This window comes from Adiantum capillus-veneris, chromosome 24, assembly GCF_014529385.1.
Source record: "Adiantum capillus-veneris isolate H3 chromosome 24, ASM1452938v2, whole genome shotgun sequence".
NCBI classification, from domain to species: domain Eukaryota; kingdom Viridiplantae; phylum Streptophyta; class Polypodiopsida; order Polypodiales; family Pteridaceae; genus Adiantum; species Adiantum capillus-veneris.
The window spans coordinates 135,123,132-135,140,318 of record NC_140954.1 but is presented as its reverse complement, the minus strand read 5'-3'; the positions used below and the strand labels follow the sequence as shown (position 1 = coordinate 135,140,318).

Below are 17,187 nucleotides of genomic sequence, written 5' to 3'. Positions count from 1 at the left end.
ATACCTTCATGTTCGAGTGCAAGTGGTTTGCAAATGTGTCTAAACGACATGAGAATGGCCTTTACATGGTAGACTCTAGTGTGCATCACATAGGGAGATATGACAATTTAGTTTTACCGTGCAATGGTGAGTAGGTGAGTGACATGTATCTTTTTTATTCTTATTTGCTTGTAGCATTAATTATACCAATGTTACTCACTTTGAGCTTCTCTTTTATAGGTCATCTATATCCCAACAATCCACCAACCAAAACTTTGGCTTGTAATTTCCGTAATACCTCAGGGGAGAACCATTTTTTCCACTAATGAAGTGGAGACCATCTTTGACCCTCTTCCACCTCTCAATTTGGATGAAGTGGAAACAGAGGAGAGGGAGTTCGATAAATCAAGTCCGGTGGCAGCAAGTCTTAGCGAGGATGATTGTCATGATGATGAAGATGATGAGATGGAGGATGATAAACTCGAAGATGATGAAGCCAGTGCATCCACAAACGACAATTCCGTTTCTCTCTTTACTGATTTAGGAGCCATGGACTTAGAATTGGATGATGCCTCATGTAGATATCTTTTGGAAGATGATTCATAAACATTTTGCAGTTATGAAGTTTTTTGGTAATGTAATCCATTCATCTCTCTCTCCTTCCTCTTCCTCTCTCTAGATTTGGGAACATGCTCAATTATGTTAATCAATTGACAATGATTATTTTAGTTGTAACCAAGTGTAATCTTATTATCCCTCCTCTCTCTCTCTCTCTCTCTCTCTCTCTCTCTCTCTCATCCTTCGTAAGGTACAAGACCGTGTGACATCCACGCTATACGAGCGGCAACGACAAGAGGATATCTCTCTCAACGTTCGCATCGGCGGCCTCCCAAGTGACTAGAAAGGGGAGGGGGATCTCACTCGCGAGTGCTTTGTCCGTATCCAAGCAATAACCCACTTCGTACAATGAGATCCAACAACAATCACCTCTCTTACACATGAGCATCGCACCAACCATGCAATTCTCACTTTCAAGACCAAGGCGGATTGAATCAAACTCCTTGAGCAATCAAGGCTTCTCAAGGATACTAAAATTTGCTTTGCAGAAGATCTCACACCAGCCCAACTCAAACAAAAAAAGGCAGAACTCCAGAAGATGTGAGAAGCATGCACAACAGGGAAATGGGAAGTCTATCGAGAAGGTAAAGCCATTATCCAAGAATTTTGAACTCTCAAGCCGGCTCCCTCCTCACCTTCCCCTTCCTAGTTTTGTTCATTTTTCTTCATTTTAGCTCTTCCTTTTGACACTTCTTTGGATCCTCAGTACTTAACTAAGATGTATCGCACGATCTTTCCGTTCAAAAGAACCTCTTTATATTGTTTTGATTTCGGTCCGATGGGTCATATCTGACCTGCACGGACGATAATTCAATCAATCTCTCTCTCTCTCTCTCTCTCTCTCTCTCTCTCTCCTTTTTAAAATTTGAAAATTTTATACAATATTCTTTAATTTTTATTGAGAGGAGGAAAACACCAAAATTTGAAAGGAAGGAGGGGAGGGGGAGTGTAAGCAAGAATTTGAAAGTTTAGGTGCTAAATTTTGTAATCGAAAATAAACGTGGTAATACATGCAATAATAATGGCGGTAATAAACGCGGTAATATTTTTAACACATAAAAAAAACCCGTCCTCCTCTCTCTTCTTTCTCTACCTGAGTTTGCACCTTCTTTCTACAAAACGCGATAAAACAGCGTGGTAAACACTTGGAGATCTTCATAGTGTAAGATGCAAAGAGACCCATCAAAATTTTTAGAAAAAGCAAACGATTGTGTCATTAGGTTGAAAACAATGTCAACCGTGTAAAAAGACAAGCAGATTTTTGGTAGCATTATAGCACCATTGATCATCTTGTTACTCTTCGTATTTTCATGGAACAAAGTCGATTAAAAAGCAAACAATTGTATTTTTACTTTGTGGACTTCAAGAAAGCCTTTGATATGATTCAAACAACACTTTGTGGAAAAGGACGAAAAACGATTGTATTTTTGCTTTGTGGACTTCAAAAAAGCCTTTGATATGATTTTACATAACAATTTGTGAAAAACGACCAAAAAACTTGGAAGTCCCAAGTAAATTTTTGCTTGCAAGTGAAATCAAGTTAATTGAGGTCTACACGGATGATAATCCTAGAGATGCTCTTACGAAGAGCTTAGACTCGGAGCGGTTTGCGCATTGCATTGAGATTATGGGTATAGGGTGAAGCCACATGCATGCTTCACAATTGTAGAGGTTTATACATACATAGACCACTTGAGCCACATTGGCCTTCGAGTGAGAGTTTCTTGGGGTTTCACGACAACTAAGCCGGACACTCATTAACCCATCACACTAACATAATTTACTTATTGGTTTAATAGAATAATAAGGAGTGGATGAGAATTCTTCTCATCCCGGGCTTCACCATATGTTATGTGTCTTCTCCTTCCCAAACTCACCGAATGCATACTTTGTCCGCACTCATATTCCACTTGCTACTCTCTTGAGTGTGGCTGAAGATCTTCTGCTTTGATGCCTGCAAGTAGAGACGCTCTCTATCAGACCATCAAAATTTATGTATCGACCTTACATGAGGAGAAACAACTAAGCATGAAAACTCAACCAAAGTAAAGAAAAGTTATCTCTTTGCATGAATTTCCAAAGGGCACAAACATATATTGAAATGGTTGAGCAAAAGTTATGGATGACAAAGCTCCAATATGACACACCATTGGAAACTAAATGGAAAGCTTTCAAGAAAAGTTATTCGTTCTTGTGCCAAAGAATACTCTGTCATAAAGCATGTTCATGGTATCAACAAAGGTAAATCATACAGAAGGAGGTTTGATAAACAATGTCAAGATGTTGCAACTATGGATAAAGATAACTATCAAAGTCATTTCCATGTATACAAAGCATTGATTCAAAAGAAGAGAAGAACATGAAAAGTAGAGCATCAATATTTTTAAGTTCAAGAAAGTACACGTCCATGTAAAATTTTGGAGAAACTTGAAGAGCAAGTGGGTTGAGAGTATTAGTAACGTGAGTCATATGGATACGTACATGCATTGTGAGCAACTATATAAGAAACCGACTGTCGAAAAAATACCATTTTATGGTTCACTTCCATGTAAATTCTCTTTTTTTAGTATTGAATATGTGTGTAGCAGGCTTGAAAAGTTGACCTCTTGCAAAGCGAGAGATCTTCAAGTATCAAACCGAATATGATCCAATGGACGAGTGATCTATCACATGATTGGATGTGTAATATGTTCAACCTTGCACTTTAAGATGATATGGCGGCTGATGATTGTGGAGCACTAATTGGAACAAGCCTTTGCATAAACTAGAGGATGTAAAGAATGTAATAATTAATGGACTACATTGATTGAGTCTTTTATGGCAAAGTTGTTTGGGTGCATAATGGAGATAAAATTGTGTGATTGGGTTGAAAAGAATGGCAAGTATGTAAAAAGATGAGCGCATTTCCGACCACATCATAACACCAGTGACCATCTTGTCACTCTTCGTGTTCTAATGGAGGAAAGTAGATTGAAAGGAAAACGGTTTTATTGTTGTTTTGTGGACTTCAAGAAAGCCTTTGCTATGAATTTATAAAAAGGTGATATGTCAATCGCGCATGGAAAGAGGAATTTCTTACACTATTGGGATTGAAGAAGAATGTCCGTTGTCACTAACCTTCTTTAGTCTATGACTCTATATGAATCCCACATGAATGTTCACAAGCTTACAAGAAGTGCGAACTCTAAAACCACAGAAGGTGGTGAGAAACCTCCGTGGGAAAGGAAAGAACATGAAACCAAAAACAGCATTAATCTCTCTTTTTCCTCTTGTGCAAATCGAAACTTAACTGAAAACAATATATAAGTCCATCTCTCTTCTTAGAAGCTGAGGACATTCAATGTAACAACTAGATTTCTACAGCAAATCTCAAAAGTTGACAGAAGCCTCAATACGTATTGGTCTGGCATATGACTGGACAACACGATCGGAAAGACTACGTTTGTGTACTAGAATCTATGTCAGGAAGGTCTGACCAAGAGATGCAGCTTACACTTTGATCACAGTAGGCCTACACGAAAGCACTGAAGCTAGGCCGATACACAAAGATGCAACCAAACTTCCTTGAAGTCCTCTCCAGCGGCAAGGAGTACCAAGCATTCCGAGCCATGTCAAACACCAGAGGCGGCCTAAAAGAGCGATAAGTAAACGGGTTGCAAAGGGTCATCCAGAAGATGCCTCCATCAGCAAAAAGGCTACAACGCCATGAATCTTCTCTGATCGAAGGGGGCCCTGTAAGATGCTGAGGAGTTCTTGCTACCTCCACCTAGTTGCAACTCCCAAACTCCAAAACCAAGTATATTACCATGATCAGGCCCAACACACGGAACACCCAGAAGAAGTCTCCCTTCGAATTTCACAATTGACTTAATTTGAGCAAGCACAATCTCACAGGGAATCAACGGCACCAGCAAACTGGTCCATGCATCAAGGCTTACATGATAAGCAAGCAAGCAATGTTCCCGGTCGTCCATGGACGATACCAGCCACCAGAAATCAGCATCTACCACACTCAGCTGATCAGAGGATGGATGACTCCATACAAAATTGCGCAGCGATTACCCTGACTTGAAATAAAGATGGGGGTTGTTGACCTCCTTCCAGCATGCGCTCCTGGAAGAGATGATCAGAGGATGGATGAGTCCATACAAACTTGCGCAGCGACTTCCCTGACTTGAAATGAAGATGGGGGTTGTTGACCTCCTTCCAGCGTGCGCTCCTGGACTCAAAGAACCGGACTTGGAAAACGAGTATTGAGGAGAATGTAGTAGCAGCTTGGATCCTTTGCATTGCGGGTCATGGAGAGGTTAAAACTATTGGGGCCTTGCATCGAGAGCGAGGGAGGAGGGAGTACTTTGACAGACCCAGTGAGGCAGTTGAAAACAATAAAGTCGTAGGACTCCGCTGCATCGGGCCTGCGCACAATGGCTGAGATGAGGCCTCCTGCAGAGCAAAGAAAGAGGTCGTGAAAAAAGGGGGTATCAATGTCCATAAACTTGAGTCTGCGGGCCACGTGAGAGCAATTGCGGCCACCCAGTAAGGCAGAGAGCGTGGAACGAACAGGGTTGGGAAGGGGAGGCCGGAAGAAAGCCTTCTGTTCAAGCTCTGAGGTTTCCTTCTTCGTCTTGTGTAATTAAGGAGCAGGTGCTGTAGGCCCTAAAGCGCCACTCAAGATGGCCATACTTGGACCTTACACGCCAGTTACGAGGGCCATACTTGGGGGGGGCGAGACATCACGAACCAGATCTCCTCCGACGTATGGAGCTATTCCATGCCGTGCAAACGCACCGCATCCGGCAACGCTGCCGCACAGGCAGCTGATCCAGAATGAGATCACGGGCGTGGGCAGGAAGCGGCAGCCCGTCGTCATCATCATCGTCCCCTGCATCCTGATTGGTGGGTTCAACGGGCTTTCTCTTGTCACGAGTCGCAGCGTCATATTCTGTCCAGCTAATTCTTGCCGATGACTCAAAACAATCCATCCTCCTGTGCTTGACCACATGCCTGATGGACGGCCTGTACCTAGGCCTACTCTGCTTCTCCATCGCCCCTTCAACAGGAAAAACTTCGCCTTTTCCGTGATTAAAAACTCCACTTTTACATACTAATGGCTCTACTGGCTCTACTTTTATTATATTTGTTTCATTCTCAGATTCTTGTAGATTCCATTTCCTTCCCTGAGGCTTTCTACTGCGCGAGGCTTTCTCTATTGTAGGCTTCGCAAAACAGCGGACCAAGGATTCGATCTCAGCCGAGGGGGATGACGACACCTGACGGCGCCAATCTACACCATGAAGACAAGAGCCCTCAATGTTGCAATCCATAGGTTCAAACATTAAAAAATATCTACCTCCCACCACAGCAATGACCTGCGCGCTCTCCTTCCAACCCCTACGACATCTATGCGGTACGCACGAGCTCCTTCTAGCTATCTTTGCCTACGTAATAGCCTGACCCGCTTCGCACACTTTCGCCATGCTCCTGCCTTCTAGCTTTTCAAATCAGGGGTATCTCAATTTGATTCGGCTTCTTTTTCGAATTTACCCCAGTCGGTACCCCCTACTAGATCTTGAAAAGCAAAATGCGCTTTTCAAAATTCAAGCGAGTGAGCGTGGATCCTTACTGCCCGTCAATGCCTTTATGGTGCTACCAGATCAACAGATGAAGCATCGTTGCCATCCAATGGATATGGGAAGGGGATGCATTAACGAGACTGTTCACAACAGCAGGACCGCCGAAGTTGCCTCTGGCTAGGGTCTACGAAAAACTCATATACAAACCAATAAAAAATACCTATATACCCAAATTTTAGCCGTGATTTCTTATACGTAACCGGTTGCAAAGGGTCAATGGTAACACTATCCGGTTTTGAAAAGGCACTATTGAATTTTATCCCTTTTTTCAAAGGCTCAAACACTAATAGAAAGAACATCAACACTAAGAACAATTATGAACTAAATAGCCAAAGACCTTAAGCAAGGTCTCATTATTATTTACACATGGCTTGACTTTCAATTAAAATATTAAAAGCCTACAAAAAAGCAATGTGTATTTAGCATTGAAAACTTATGTAGTAAAAGGATGTAGATTCAAAGTAAACATAAAACAATTTGACTCAAACAAATGTTGCTCACCCGTTCACAAGCTCTCAAATGAGACTCTAATACCACCTTAGCAAGATTCCTTTTGCAAGCCCTGTGAACATGAAATATATGCTCAAAAAAGAAATATCTTTGGAAGTAAGCTTGGAACCACATATGCAACTTAGACAATAATGACTAAACCGAGCTTGATAATAAATGTATACCTTGCTTTACAATCCACCACTTGTACTTAGGGAGACTTGGGACATGGAGTCCACAACTTGTTTTTGAGGAACCTGGAGCATAGAGTTAGAAGAGAGTTGGGGACTTGAACCCCATGACCATGGGTTACAAACCCAATGGCTACACCATGCTCTCTGCGGGAAGAGGATAGCTGGCCCACTCTCAAATTGAGTGAACCAACTATCCTCCTCCCCACTAAACATGGCAAAACATCAGTAGGAAAATGAATTTAACAAAGAAAGTAAAGCACAAAACATAATTAAAAAACTTACCACCTTTATTGTTGAAGAAGCAACCATGGTTTTCGCATAGTAGCCACGATGAGAATGTGACCACTATTGCCAAATGTGACGACTTTCACAAATTAGCCACATAAAGAATGTAACTCATTACCACTTTGGAAATGATCAAGATCTCTTGAGAATAGGACAACCATGATTCTTGCATATGAGATTAGAACCAATAACTTTTGTCAGATCAAATCTGATCAGAAGACACCTAAAGAGAATAAAATCAACTTCTCTACTCATAGCAAATCTCATATACATGACTGTATTCTCACCTTTATGCAATCAAGCATTTTTTGTGAACCAAGAAGATAAACACATCAATAGGGGTGCCTTTTATCAAATGGATTGAACCAGAAAGACTTGACACTCAATAGAGATGTCCTTCATGTACTTTGTGAGCATAAACCATAAGCAAGAACCATGGTAACAATAACCCACCTCCAAAGAACAAACTTACCAGAATCATGACCATATTGACTCCATAAGCACCCAAAACCACCAGTTTTTTTACATAATGTTAGAAAGACCATGATGAAACTGTATGGTTGCTACCCAAAAGTTGAACAACATTGTAAAATGTGTAATCATCTACAATGCAACGATCATGATAACAATAGTCAAACTCGAGTATGTGCTCAATGGCTTTTGCATAGCAAAAAGAAAAGGAGATCAGTATCTTGCCTCCATCAGGTCCTCAAAAGCACTAGTTTTTAACCTGTATTTGTTAGAAGCTTCAGTTAACGTTAGGAAGATCATAAAGAAACTATGTCTTTGCGTAAAACCAAAAATATATGTTAAGTATAGCAATCAATAATAACAACCGAACTCAAGCATGTGCTCAAAAGCACAAGGAGACCAAAAATTACCAATATACCAACTCCAGCATTTGGTCAAACTTCGGCGTGCTCAATAGCACTAGCATACCAAAAAGATGACAAAGACCAGCGTACCAACTCCAACATATGCTCGAAAGCACCATTATTACACGCATTTGTCAAAAAGAAAAATAGCATCATAAAGAGAGTATAACCCATGCATACCATGGAAGTGATAATCCAGCTCTATGTGCTCAAACGTAGCCGCATAACAAAGCCGATATAATCAAAATCTGTATGCTCAAAATTAGTTGCATATCAGAGCAGGTCACCAACATATCAAAAAGCTTCTCCAAAATGTGAGACATAGATCACCTATTGTATGACTAACGTACCAAAAGAACAATATACATCAAAAGTGTTTGTTTACTCACTTCCCAAGTGGCACTCCATTTACCCTTCAAAAGAAGGAAACACATGGTGAGCTCTAAAGATTCATATCATAACATCAATAAAAAAAACATCTAATACCTTCTAGATTCGCTGAAGATGTGACGACTAGTCTTTGCTCCATTTCTCCATAGCAAAATAGAGTCATCAAATGTACAAGCTCTCAAAGGGGGACCTTCAATAGATATACGCATGAGTGCATCTAAATTTCGAGTGCTCAAATGACTGCGCAATCTGGTCTTTATGAGGTTTTGAACACTAAAACCTCTCTCGCATGCAGCTGTGCTAGAACATTGTAACATAGCAAGTTCAGCTAGTTTCAACAGCATTGGATACTTCTCTCTAGTTGTAGGATTCCTACCAATTGAAAGCCATGTATCCCTCAAACTTTGACCTCTCCATTCATAAGGTGCTTGTTCTCTAAACACTTCAAACTCTCTTTTTGCACAAACCTTGTCAATGAGAGGCCCCATAGACTCTCCACTTAACATTTTTTGCTCGCCATAAAATGCTAATAGCTTATCAATCATGTCATACCCACAATGTTTGTACGCAATGCCCGAAGGAAAGCAACATGGTGACAAAGCTTTAAAGCATTCCAAAAGACCCATATCAGGAAATTGCTCAAGCAAATTTTGAATCAAAAACATAGAAAATTGCATTTGAAAAGCTATTGCGTTATCCATATCCTTACCAAATTTGACCCTTTTGATCTCCACAGATCTATACATGTTACTTCGCATAGATGCACGTAATGCTAAAAGCTGTCCATTGCGTGGTCCATAATCTGGAATTATGGGATACTCTAAACGGTCAAGAATGCAAGCATTCACATCAACGATAGGCATTTCCACAAATTGTGCAGTGATAATACGCATTTCTGCTTCAACAAGACCAACCACGACTGTTATATCAACAAATGCACTCTGAAAGATCTTTGACAAAGTGGCCAGTCGCTGCAATATATCAGCCATAAAGTGCAAACTATAAATAAATTGGAAGTTGTTGACCTTCTCAAAAAGAGACAAGTTATTCTCTTTCAAAAATATTAGCAATGGCTCAAGTGACTCGCACACTTTATGAACACACAGTGATCTGCTCAACCATCGCACCTTATGAATGCGACTCATCTATAAGGCTGAACATCCAAACTCTGACTCTAACTCTGTCAATTTAGCACTTTTAGTAGAACTCTTACTAAAAGTCACTGCAATTTCATTTACAACTTGATCAATGAATTTGGCATATTTGCTCGCTTTCACAGCATCAACAAGACATAGACTAGTGCGATGAGCAATGCAATGAATGGAAGTCATGAATGGATTTCACAGCATCAACAAGACATAGACTAGTGCGATGAGCAATGCAATGAATGGAAGTCATGAATGGATTCTCTCGTTTAAAATGAGTTGCTACTCCATTATGCCGACCAACCATGGCTGAGGCACCATCACTGCCTATACATACCATTTTGGATCGATCTAATTGCATCTGCGACAAAAAGAAACTTGCACGTTCATGTAAATGGTGAGAAGTACCTTCCTCAATCTCTAACAATCCTAGAAAAATTGTAACAGGGTCTGAGTCCTCTATGAAAGATGCATACACAATCATATGTTGATCCAAACTTACATCAGTTGAATCATCAAGCATAATGCTGTAGTAATTTGAAGCCTTAACACGTTGCAAAATTTTTCTTAGCAAATCTTCACTGATATACCGCACAAAAGAGTTGCATGCTTTATCATTTTGATAAAGGTCTCTCATCAAATCAGGACAATCACAAAACTCTAATAAGTCAAGAGTAGATGTGAACTTACTAAAATCCAAGTCTTCTTTCGCAACGTGATAGGCTGCAGCAAACAATTTTTTAGTGCTTACCATTGCAACATCTTGATGCTTTTGGATCCCATCATCAACTATCACCTTATTTTTTCCAAACATGTAACGTGCATCCTCATGAGATCTGGTCCCTGCATGCTCTGTTAATGCACTATGTTGTATATTGATGGATCCATTCTTTCCAAACTTGCTTCTTGAATTTTTTACTTGCTTACAATACTTACAAAAAATTCTAGCACTTGCCGACTCAAACTCAGCCCATTCAAAAGCACCATTACTTCCAGCCCATGCAGGATTCCATGCAAGCCTACGAAGTGCTTTTTGAGCTTCGAAATCTTTTTCGTGAGCATTAGGTTTATTTTTACTATTTGCGGCATCGTCATTACTTACACCTAAGTTGTTGCTATCATGCACATGCATCTCTGTGTCCTCCTCGAGAGTGAGACCATCTTTGATACGACGTTTCTTCTTTATTTTCTGGGGGGGGGGGGGGGGGGGGGGGTTGTTGTTTTGTGAAACGAGGCATAGCCCACAATGTTCTTTGAGACATGGCAAAATCTAAAAAGAAAATCAAACATACCCATAAAAAATCAAAACTTTGAGCTTGAGAACAACTTGACAACTAGACACAACACACAAAATTAATGCAATCGCCAGGTGACAAGGTTGACAAGCACTTGGACTATGAGGATTATGCTAAATCAACGACCCCAAGAGAACCTCAATCGAGGGATTCCTTGAGTCTTCAAGATTTTTCTATGCAGATCATCTAAGGCTCAACCTCAGAATGCATGATCTAACAACTAGATTTTCGTTGTCTATATTCTCAAATGGTAAGACACTTTAGTTGTGCTCTTGGCTGTGAGTGACTAAGCTTACAACAACGATTAAAAAAATCACCTCCTTATTTGCTTTCACCTGCTGGCAACACACTATCAATTTCAAGATTTTCGCATGAACAACTAGCTGTGGAAACAAGACAAAACATGTCAAGCCTTCACATGAAAAATTGGCTTTCATTCTTGCAACCAAGCATTATGGAAAGAGTGAAAAAAAACCATGTAATGCAGATAAGAAAAACCTCTTTTGACAAGAAACAAAGACAAAATTGTGCAAGAAGTAATGGCTAACAACTGGCTGCAACTATATTCAGGCATTTACTAAAAAAATTGAAACTACAATTTCAGTTTATAAGTTTATAAGGTACAATTAGAAAATGTGAATTGTCTGTCATGTTTTGGATACATCACCTACACAAATCTCCCAAAAAAAACGAAATAAGGCCACACCTTCAGTGCTTGAAAGCTCGAGAAAGCTTCTCATGTGCAACTCCTCTCCAATGTATAGGGGTGTTGCTACAATCCAAAAAACATAAATTCCCAAAAGAAAGGTGAGTATCAACCAGCTGCTAAAGGTTTGACAAAAGAAATTGATACAACAACGTTGAAATTGAGTCATGGTAGTTACTAGTCCCCCACAAGACAATAAACAGATTTTTGACTTAGTTATTTGCTTTTACATGCTTGCAGCCCAAGATCAATTTCAAGGTTTTTGCATGGTGATTTTCTTTCACGTGCTTGCAACCCACTATCACTTTTGACAAATGTGGTCACTTGCTTTCAAACTGCTTGCATCCCACGATCAGTTTCGACAAATGTGGACCTGTTGCTGTTGCCACTCAATGTTGACTCAATGAGTACTCTAGGCACTAATATGAAAAATTAGTCGCTTAATCTTTGTGTCCGTGAATCGCAAGCAACACTAAACTGCAAAAGCCAATGGGGACTGATTCGCAATGAGAGTCTCAGAACTAAATCATGGCTTGGCGAGCTTCAGTATCCCAAAGTCTATACAAATAGACCAACAAAAGAAGCACGGAACAAGTAGCACATACCCACCACACATGTTGCACACACAACACTCATGTGCACACCATATGCGCTCCCTTCTGCATAAGATGTAGGCCAAGCATAAAAATGATTATGTATATTATGGTACGCAAAAAAACATCGACACTGCAATTTGAAAAACCCACAAACCCACACGCAAGGGGGAGAGGGGGAGAGATCATACAACTTGGAACTCACCATCATTAAAAGCAAGGGGAGGGATGAAGCCAGCTGAGTAAAGCTGAGTAAATCTTCAAGGACGGGTTCAAGGCTAGAGCCTAGGGGGCGCTCATGCAGAATCCAAAAGATGACTTGCTCCCCAAGTTGAAGGTGGCATCAACCAATAGCTTGCTTAAGACCCTAATCTCCACATCATAGTGTTTGCCTACGCATGCTTCTACAGAGGCAATCGTCAGCACTCGAGACTCAAGCAGACTCAAGCCATAGTTCCGCACTATGCAAACAACTCCAAAAAGTCGAGACTCGAACTGGTTATTGGAGTCATGCTTGACGCTCCTCACATCTCAATCTTGATTCCTCAAAACTCCTGAGTCCTCACTAAGTCTCGCACTTGCTCAAGAGTGAAGTTGGAGCGCAGTGCCTCACTCAACGCTATTGGCAGTTGCGAATTAAATTTGCATGTCCCAAACTTCTAAGCTGCCAGCCTTGAAGCGTCCGAAATTGGAATTCTTTAAGTTGAAGTTTAAACTTTAGAAGTTTCAAATTCACTTTGTTGAATAATTTTCACATCTGAGAGCACGAATCTTGCTTCTAACCTATTACTTTATAAACTATTACCTGGCAATACCTGCTACCTAAAGACATAACCTTGAAAATAAGGGCATGCTTTTAAGAAATCCTTTTAAATAAAGCTTGCATACCTTTTAGCCTTGAAGATAATGGTTTCGTGCATTTATTGACCGGTTGTATCTAAGGGCATGTTCTTCCAAGAATTGGTTTTTGCAAATTTTAGCCTGTTAATTTACATGTAACCCTGGTTTTTTTCGGACACTACCTCTGGCAGTGCTATGTAGAAAGGATTTGAAGTACACAAACTTTAAAATTTTCAAATTTGCACAATCAAGCTCATTTTACATCACAACCTATTATTTACCTCTTTGTTGTGTAAAGGTTGTGTGTGTACTTGCAAGAGGAGGATGGTATGAGCAAAAGAGGTATGAAGCAAAGGGATGCTGAGATATGAAGGAGCAAAAATGTTGAATCGTATTGACTTTGCACATTATGCTCACTGCATGTTCGAGAGTCTTAAGTAACAGAGTGCTCATATTTTCTCACATTTTTAGCCACGACTTAGACCTACACACCTTCCTCTCGTAGGCACAGTGTGGGCTTTCTATTGGGATTCCCGTCACCAAAATCTTGGAGCATCGAGAATCACTTATCAACCCCATACACAACATATATCACATGTATCTTTAATCCCATATGTCATATTTGACCTCATCTTTGGAGGGTCTTGTTCGCTCTTACCACGACACGCATGGTATTTATACGGTGTAAATGAAACTTTCTTAATTAAATTGTGTTCGTATGACCCTAATTAGTTGTTTTCATATTAGCATAGATGATGGAGGGCTTGTTGAAGTAGTTTCCTACGACGTTAAAATTCTCTTCTTCTCAGGTGTGTGTGTGGGTATATGTGTGTGTGTGTGTGTGTGTGTGTGTGTGTGTGTGTGTGTGTGTGTGTGTGTGTGTGTGTGTGTGCAGCTAATAAAAAGAGGAAAACGTTATAACCTTTCTATCACCCAAGTGTGGTAGATTGTTTATGCCATTTCCCTCTTAAATAACAGGTTTTGAGCTCAACTCTCCTCGTCGGCTAGATCTTTAAGGTCTCTTGGGACAGTTTCCTACGATGTTAAAATTCTCTTCTTCTTCTTCTCTCTCTCTCTCTCTCTCTCTCTCTCTCTCTCTCTCTCTCTCTCTCTCTCAGCTCACTGGAGCGACTTGACTATACTCACCTAATTGAAGGCCCTTGCTGTGATAGCACAAAAGATGATGAGTCATGACAGCTTGACAGGCTACGACTAGGATTTTGGGGACTTTAGGGATTCTTAGGCAATGGAGACAACACTATGATGGGGTCCCGCATCACCACTTTTGTTGAAGGGGAGCCACAACAGAGGAGGCCATGGCATCCTGTCCTCACTAGTGCGAACTCGAAGACTTTCGCAAGGCAAGATGTTGCGGGAAGCGGAGCTGCAGGTGCTGTTGTGGGGCTCTTTCATATTCTCTGCAGCATCCAACTTCATCAATGACCATGGCTCCATCATCATCAACTACTAGCAGCGCAGCGTGTTTCTTTTCATCGCCCTATACACTGTAACATTTAATGGCCTAGAAACTTGTGTGTAGCGGAAAATAGCATAAACATAGTGAGCATTTCATTAGAATAAATTCCTAATGAGCATAGCAAGAGTGCTTGGATGGAGAGAGAAACAAAAAGCATAAGTGATAGCTTTTTGACATGTGTCTCCCTTTTCCCTTTTGTGAGAGCTTTAGGTAATTAATAAATGCAATTAAACTCTCATTGGACCCCTTAGTCTTCTGGCCACTAGGAATCAGGCAAGCCATTGGGCTGTTGAATGCTCATTGGACCCCGTGGGAGACTGTCCAATAGTCTTCTATAGAGCTTAATTTCTATTGGTTCTTTTATCAAGTGTTTTAAAATGAATTAAACTAAATGTACTCTAGCCTAATTCTCATTGGTCTACCTCTATGGCCATCCAATAGAATTTGAATGCACCTTGGGGGCAACTGGGCTAGGGAGCTGACATGTGTCCCCTATTCCCTTTGTGTAAAGGGAGCCTGCTAGAGTGTGTATGTGTTTCTCTCTCCTCCCCTACAATTTGGGCTAGCCCCCTCCTATCTAGGGATATGTGAAGACTTTAGGGTCTTCACATAAGCATCCAATTTGCCCTAGGTTTTGACCATTGGACCTAACCTTTGAATTTTGAAACCTTAGCATTTTGGAAGTCTTAATGGGTTGAACCTTGGGGTCTTTGAAGCCCATTGTTGCCCATTGCTCTTTTGCAGATGGCCCCCCCTTTGGATCCCTATTTTCCCTCCTTTGGATCCCTATTGTGACCGGTTTGCCAGCTTAACCAATATTCTAGCTTTTTCGCCCCTAGTACTTCCCCATATTAAATGATCAATTTAACATGAGAAAATCATTTAGGAGAATTAGATATTAGTTATTATGACATTACCTCTCTCTTGAAATCATAGTCATCCTCGACTATGGGGTAGAGAAGATAGAGCCTATTCATTCTAGCGGGTAGAGGATCCCTATCTTACCCTACGACGTCGTTCCAGAATGGATGACTAATCTATTTGGCGCTTGAGAGCCTAAGCTGTCGCAAGCATGTCTGCGCATGAGCTCTACTTGGTGTTTGGAAGACGTCGTCTCCGTAAACTTGATTCTAAGTATGTATACTTCTTAACATTTGTGCACAATAAAGAAAAAGAGAGTCTTATAAGACAAAAAAAACCATTGTTCGTTTTTTAAACATTTGTACATTTGCTTACTCTAGGGAAGCATTGTAAGCATTGACAAGGTTTAGTTTATCCTTTAATTGTATGCCTTGCATCCATCTAGCATCTTCGGAAGGATAGTTCTTAAATTTAATAAGATATCGTCGGATAATCTTACCGCCTCTCAATACCTTGTCTTCATGTCAGAGAATGGACTTGGGCTGCAGCAACTCTTCTTGGTCCTCGATCTCCGGTGGATCTTTAATAGTTGGTTCTTGAGGTGTCTCTCCTTTGTAAGGCTTTAGTAGGCTCACATGGAAAGCATTGTGTATGAGCCAATGACTGGGCAACTTGAGTTGATAGGCCATTTCATTGATTGGTCTAAGAATATGGAAGGGACCACAATATCTTTTTGCTAACTTAGCATAGTACTTTTGGTGTCCCGTAGGATTCTTGCCCGTCATGTGCCTTAATCGAGCCTTGGGAAATTTAAGCAAGACCCAATCATTTTCTTTAAAGGCTTGGGCTCTTTTGTGCTTATTAGCAACAGCCTTTTGCCTTTGCTGTGAGATAGAGATAGCATCCTTAATCTTTTGGAAAGATTCTTGTAGGTTTTGGTTATACTCATCTGCAGCGAAGACCTTTTTGTGTACCTTAAGTAGCAGGGGACTTCTTGATATTCCCTCAATTACCTCAAAAGGTGCTTTTCCCATGGAAGTCTGTATAGTATTATTGTAGGGATACTCCACCAAGGGTAAATACTTCTCCCATTGGGACCTTTGATCTACTTCCGTTATGCAAGTGTTTAGTAGATCAAGGATTGTTAGGTTAGCTATTTCACTTTGGCCATCCGTTTGCGGGCGATAGGCCTAAGAGAAGTTTAGCCGTGTCCCTAAATTCTCAAAGAGACCCTTCCAAAAATTATTGGTCATTCTAGGATCTCTATCCGACACTATGGGCATCGGCAAGCCATGGTACTTGAAGATTTGTGATATGAAGAGGGTTGCCATTTGATGGGCTTTGATAGTCTTTTTGTGTCATAATAACTAAGATCTAATTCTCCTAAATGATTTTCTCAGGTTAAACTGATCATTTAATATGGGGAAGTGCCAGGGGAGAAAAAGCTAGAATATTGGTTAAGCTGACAGACCGGCCATAGTAGAGATCCAAAGGAGGGAAAATAGGGATCCAAAGGAGGGGCCATCTGCAGAAGAGCAATGAGTAACAATGGGCTAAAAAGACCCTAAGGTTCAACCCATTAAGACTTCCAAAATGCTAAGGTTCCAAAATTCAAAGGTTGTGTCCAATGGTCAAAAAGCTTAGGAAATTGGATGCTTTGTGTGTGTCCCAAAAAGTCTTCACAAACTCCTACATAGGAGGGGGCGAGACTAAGAAGTAGAGGATGAGAGAGAAACACACACACACACACACACACACACACACACTCACAAGCTTCCTTTGTACACGAGGGAAAAGAGAGACACAT

General features: G+C 40.7%; 2 pseudogenes; both read right to left on the bottom strand.

Annotated features, from left to right (window-relative positions):
* Nucleotides 1-3,599: 3,599 nt before the first annotated feature.
* On the bottom strand, nucleotides 3,600-5,705 carry LOC147427192 (uncharacterized; annotated as a pseudogene).
* A 2,847-nt stretch (nucleotides 5,706-8,552) lies between these two features.
* On the bottom strand, nucleotides 8,553-10,740 carry LOC147427191 (uncharacterized; annotated as a pseudogene).
* Between the last annotated feature and the right edge of the window lie 6,447 nt (nucleotides 10,741-17,187).